Here is a 6,455-nt window from a genome sequence, read left to right as displayed (position 1 = left end):
CAGAAGTTAAGGCACAGCTTAGGTATGTCCTGTCAATGCTGCAATCAAGGCGTAGACTTGGCAGCCATCCTTTCTGGAGCTCGACTTGTCTTTCAAGCTCATGTGATTGTTGTTGGCAGAATTCAATTCTTTGCATTTATAGGACTGAGGTTCCCCTTTTCTTCCTGATTATCAGATGGGGGCTACTTGCAGTTCCTTGAAGCTGCTGGCAATTCCTTGCTATGTAGTACTCTCCCAGACTCTCTTGCAACATAGCAGCTTACTTCTTCAAGGCCAAGTGGAGAAGCGTTCCAATTTCAGGAAGATTCCTGGTTCAAGTGCACACTCCCTCCCACAGGATAATTTGGATTAACTCAAATTCAACTAATTTGGGACCTCTGTTATATCCGTAAAATAATATTTTCAGCTGAAGAAATAACAGACGATAGATACCAAGGGTGTATTCCCACCAAAGCTTGATAAACTCAAAGTATCTGCAGAGAAATCTGCGTCACAGAAGAATACAAGTCTGGCTGATGGCATGTAGAGACTGAAGCAGTACAACAGGGTTTGGAGGCAGGAAACTTAAGGACTTCCTAGAACTAAGTCGAACTGGAAAACCCCAACTTTCCAAGCCCAAGTAAATAAGATTGTAACTTTACTTCAGCTTCTTCATTTGCAAAGGGTAAATAACTTTGTAACTTCACCAAGTAAATAACTTTGTAACTTCACTTTAGCCTCTTCATTTACATAGGGTGTACACCAAGTAACCAATGGGAAACCTCTATAAAGGATTAAAATTCCAGAAAATTCTGTAACCAGAGCTTTTGAGCTGCCTGCTGGAGCCCACCCCTAGTCTGTGGAATGTACTTTTGTTTCAATAAATCTGCGCTTTTCTTTTGTTGCTGTGTTTGTGCATTCTGTCCTGTTATTTGTTCAAAATGCCAAGAACTTTGACACCCTTTACTGGTAACAGAAATGACTAGGTCAAATAGATCAAAAACAGAGTTTTGAGCAGGCTGTATCTGTGCCACATCTGAGCAGAAAATTTTAATACGGCTTCATAATTTGCCTCTGTCACCCTCGAGTTTCTAAACTCTGCCATATGAAAAGCATGCCACAAATAGTAGCTACTTTTCTACCCTGGGTCACAGAAAGGAGATTCCTGGAATGAAGTGAAGCTGAGCCTAGCCCAAGTATATCCAGGAGAACATAGCAGGCCATAGTTCCTTGTAATGGAAGCAAGGAACAAACACGTTGTTGTGAACACCAAGATATTGGAGTTATTTGTTAAGATAGCAAAAACAAACCTGAGTAATAATAAGCATACAGAATGAATTACTGAAATTGACCCAATAATCTCATCAATAGATCGGTTTTGTATGCTTTTTTTATTTTCGATAAACATAGAAACTGACCCATTTGGTTTTAAAGCTTGAAACTTATATTTGATTTATATGAGTTCCTTCCTCAGGAAATGACCTTCCAGCTTCTCAAAAAAAAAAAAAAAAAAAGAATCAAATAACTGAAACTCACCAGATCACCTGTCCAGACAATGAGATGCCAGCACCGTCATTGACCATGATAGCTCCCTTGCCCCTCCCTACCTGTTTTCTTACACATGATTCCATTTCTTCTCTGCTATCTAAACCCCTAATTTTAGTGGGTCAGGGAGATGGATTTAAGACTGAGCTCAGCTGCAGCACCATATTAAAGCCTTCTTTCTTGATGATAATTTTCTCAGGGATTGGCTTTCCATGCTGCAGGAACTAGACTGAACCCTGGGTATTTCAGTAACATTGCTATTGTGAAATTAGTACCCAGGTCACAACATAAAACATTACTAGCACTAGAGTCCTCCTATACTTCTAATCCTATACTTTTCATCTTTCCCAAAAGTAAGTATTCTAATAATACTATCAAATATTTGGTGACCTGGTTGGAACTTCATATACCTGGAATAATAGAGTATATGCTCCTGAGAGTCATCTACGTCACCATGAATGGCATCTTTTTTTTCACTTTCAGTGCCTTATTTTATTTTAAATTATGAATACACTATAATTTATTTAACTGTGTTTCTGTTGTTGCACAGTTCCTCTTAAATGAATATAGTCATTCCTGCCAGATATTTCATAGTGTTTTTGGTGTTTTTTTTTTCTATATAATTCTTCTAACTCTTCAAATTTTCTACTTTATGTAAATAAATATGTTTTTCTTACCATATTATATATTAAGTGCCTGATGATAGCTAAAACTTATTGCATGTTTTTCATGTGCTAGGCATTTCTTAGGTGTTTTATATGCTTCAGAAATGCATATAAATATTTGTGCATAGTAAATATGAACAAATATTTACTAACCACCTAATACTCTGTAGGCTCCAAAAGTATAAGGGTAAGCAAAGCAGACAAATCCTTGTTTTTATGACATTTATATTTTAGGGAATAATTTATAATTAACAAAATCTATTATATAAGTATGATTACTATTATGTTTATTAGAGACAGGGTCTTGCTCTGTCACCCAGGCTGGAGTTCAGTGAACTGATTAGGGTGGGTGTTATTATCTATTTTCATAAGCGGAAAAACCAAGGCACAGAGTAGCTATATCCATCTCTTATTTATCTTTTCTACTGCATTATAAACCACTTTCTGGAGAATCCAATCTCTCCACAATGTCTAGGGGAGCACCACACATATAATCATAACATTAATAATTTTGATGGTGATTAACATCTATTTTATGATTTTTATATACAAGAGACAGCTTAATCTTCATAAAACCTGCATGGTTGGTATTATTGGCCTCATTTTGGAGACTACAAAACAGGCAAAAAACAATGCAAAGTGACTTGCCTTTGGTCTAGGCTCTTTGTGTGTTGAAATTAATCCATGTGGTTGCATATAACAGTAGTTCCTTCATTTTCATTGCTGTATGATATTCAGTTCTCAGCTTCCTGTAAAGCCACCATTGTATATACCATGTTGTACATATGAACAATTTTGAACAGACAAGGCAACCAAGCTCTTATTTCATCCGTCTCTGTCCTGTAGCTACTCTATTTCTATATACCAAAGGAAAAAAACACATTGGACATTGTGCTTGTATCTAATCGAACATGTGTTATACTCAACAGAGTTGTAGTATGGGTATCACTAGTTATACTGTAATAGGCTGTATTTAAGAATCTTGGTTTATTCCCTTAAAATTGTTAAGCTCACTGTATATAGCTAGCACTGTGCTAGGCTTTAGGAAAGAGAGGATGAAGCAATCTCAGTCCACCCTAAGGAACTCACAATACAAAGAGCCCATAAGCCATTTGGCAGTCCTTTAATCCAGGTCTGTCTATGTTTTACAAATGATGTTGAGTGCTTTTCTCAAAAACTTGAAGATAATTCTTAGGCTATTCAAATATCTTTCCTACATGGCTCTGCAGATACTTAATTTGCACTGAACTTTGTTTCTGGATTGAACTGCTGTGCTAGTCTGATGAATTCTGTTATGTTCTCTACTTTGTTTTCTAATCTATATGCCTTAGGATATGATTGGACAGTGTAATGGCCACACTTAAGAATTCAGTCAATTTTCAGTTTCACGTATATAAAGCCATCTGTAAAGTGCTGTGAAATGAAATTATAATTATTGTTGTTATTGTTGGGTTTATGCTTTATTCAACATAGCCAATATGAAGAAATACCTGCATGACTGAATGTGTGTGTGTGCGTGCGTGTGTGTGTGTGTGTGTGTGTGTGTGCTGTGTTTAATATCCATTGAGTTGCAGGCTTTCTCCAAGGACAGAAAGAAAAATTTAACATATGCTTCCAGGCTTCACTTTCTATTCTCAAGTATGGTTTACAGCCTCAAGCATGGTTGTTCTTACTGACAGAACTATCTTTTATCTTCTTTTTACAAGATAAGATTAATCTATTTTTAAAGTTAATACACCACTGGCTTTATATCCTTGTTGCAGGCTTTGTGAATAGGTTAAAACCTCTTTGTGTTACATTATTTACTGTGAAGCTACATTCAAAAATGCAATGAATACATTGAAATTAATAACTCTAGAAGGGTGAAAAGTGATGGTATTCACACTCAATTACAGAAATGATCCATTACATTAATATAATAGTGATGCTATGCAATATGATGAATAAAAATAAAGTGACAGGCTAACAAAAGTTTAGCGTTTGAGTCTGGGAAGAAAGGAAGATAAATAGTTAGAAGGCATGGCTAATAGCTCAAATGCAATTGCTATAAGTCCTTATTTCAGTGTCAACTCTTAGCAAAGGACACCAGGCAAATGAACTTGAATATCCATTTGATTAACTAGCTGCTTAAGAGCTGAAATAAGCTTTTATATGCTTTGGAAAGAATTGCTGGCAAAAAGGCTAAGAGGGTGGGTTTTAATGGAGGTAATCCTCTAATAAATTACGCCTTAGCAGTAGAAATATAGAAAAGCAAGATAAACTTGAAGTAATCCTGATAAGTCCTGTTCTATCCATTGTCTTCACTTAATAGATACTCCGGATCTGGATTAAACTGTATTCACTTGTTACCCGGAGACATCCTATTCTTTACATATTCTTTTTCCCTCTTCTTACCTAGTTAATAAGTACTTTCTCACCTGTCAGTTGTGAAGGAAGTCAATGAATGGGTGGAGTCCTGGTTCTTTAATTAAGATCATAGATCTGTAAGGAGCCTTTATATGTTCTATAAGTGGTGACTATGAGCCTTGTATGGACATCAGATTCACCCATGTTGCTTGTTAGAAATGCGTACACCTAGGTCTCTCTCTCATAGGTTTTTGATCTGCAGATCTGAGAGGAGCCAGGACAATAGTATCTTTTAAGAAGCTTCACCACTGACTATACTGTAGGAACAAGGTTAAGAACACTATACCATTGTTGATTGAGAATGCATTTGATAAACAGGTGGGGAATTTTCTTAAAGCAAATTTCAGCATTTATTTGAATTTATATTATTATATATATATAAAATTAATTTTTATTATCCAAGTAATAACTTTCTACTGTAGAAACATCAGAAAATATAGAACCAAAAAGAAGAAAACTTCAGATATAACCACCGTTAATATTTCAAATTATACAAGTGGGAATTTAGAGATAGTAATAGAGCATTTGCCTTTGCAATTGGAAGGAGAAATCCATAGGTGATTTGTAGAGTTGTTTTCCTTGCATATAACTAGATATTATTTGTTTAAATTGTCATTCTTTACTGGAGGAAAGATCCTTTCTCTTCTTTCTCTACCCAAGCATTTTTCTGTTTTGGGGTTTGGGTTTTTCCCCCCTTCTTTGGAAAGTGGCATAACTGGGAGTTCAGCAAAGCTGCTAATAGACTTTTGGGATTATCAGTCCTGGTGACATACCAAATTAGTGTGACAGCACTTCACCCATCCATTCCATTTATTCATTCAACAGACATCTACTGGGCACTTACTAATAAGCCAGACACCATGCCATGTGTTGGTGATAGCCAGTCCTTTCCCTGGGGGTTCTTCACACTCTGTGTGGGAGATAAACGAGTAAACGTAACAAATGACGGTATATTGTATATGAGCTATGAAAGACACATGTACAAGAGATGTTGTACCTGCATGTAAGGGGCATTCAAACCAACATAGGGAATCAGGGAAGATGAAAATGAAGAAAGGATGTTAAAGCAGGATGTCAGATCTGAATGATATTCTCATGTGGCCTTTGCATGATTTTGGAAATCATACAGGGGCATATTAACCCCACTTACCGTGTAACTGCCTAGAGTGTAAATCAGGAAATTTTCCTTTTTAAAAATAGTATTCTGCTCTCTTTTTCATAGATGCATTATCTGTTATTAGGTTTCCAAGTATCTTAATAATCATATTTTGAAAATCCCTTCTCTCTGGATAGTTTGTGTTTCTCTGGGAAGGCTTTTCATTTTTGTTTGTTTTCATCCTATTTTTTCAATGTATAGATCAGATTTTTTAAGTAACTGCTTCCAGTTTCTTGCTGGAAAAGTTATATTCCTGGCTTTTAACCTCTGTGAAGTGCATGGGGTAAGAAGACAAAGATCTTGGCATTTGGGACGTAAATGCTCAATGGGACGAAACAGCCATCCAGCTTGTATTAGTCCATTTTCATGCTGCCGATAAAGACATACCCGAGACTGGCAATTTACAAAAGAAAGGAGTTTAATTGGATTTACAGTTCCACGTGGCTGGGGAAGCCTCACAATCATGGAGTAAGGCAAGGAGGTGCAAGTCCCATTTTACATGGATGGCAGTAGGCAAAGAGAGAATGAGAGAAGATTCAAAAGCAGTAACTCGTGATAAAACCATCAGATCTTGTGAGACTTATTCGTTACCACAAGAGCAGTATGGGAAAAGCAACCTTCATGATTCAATTATCTCCCACCAGGTCCCTCCCACAACACATGGGAATCATGGGAGTACAATCCAAGATGACGTTTGGGTGGGG

This window comes from Sapajus apella, unplaced genomic scaffold, assembly GCF_009761245.1.
Source record: "Sapajus apella isolate SASKATOON/1434 unplaced genomic scaffold, GSC_monkey_1.0 scaffold131, whole genome shotgun sequence".
Classification (NCBI taxonomy): domain Eukaryota; kingdom Metazoa; phylum Chordata; class Mammalia; order Primates; family Cebidae; genus Sapajus; species Sapajus apella.
The sequence above is the reverse complement of the archived record's forward strand: the minus strand, read 5'-3'. Positions refer to the sequence as shown.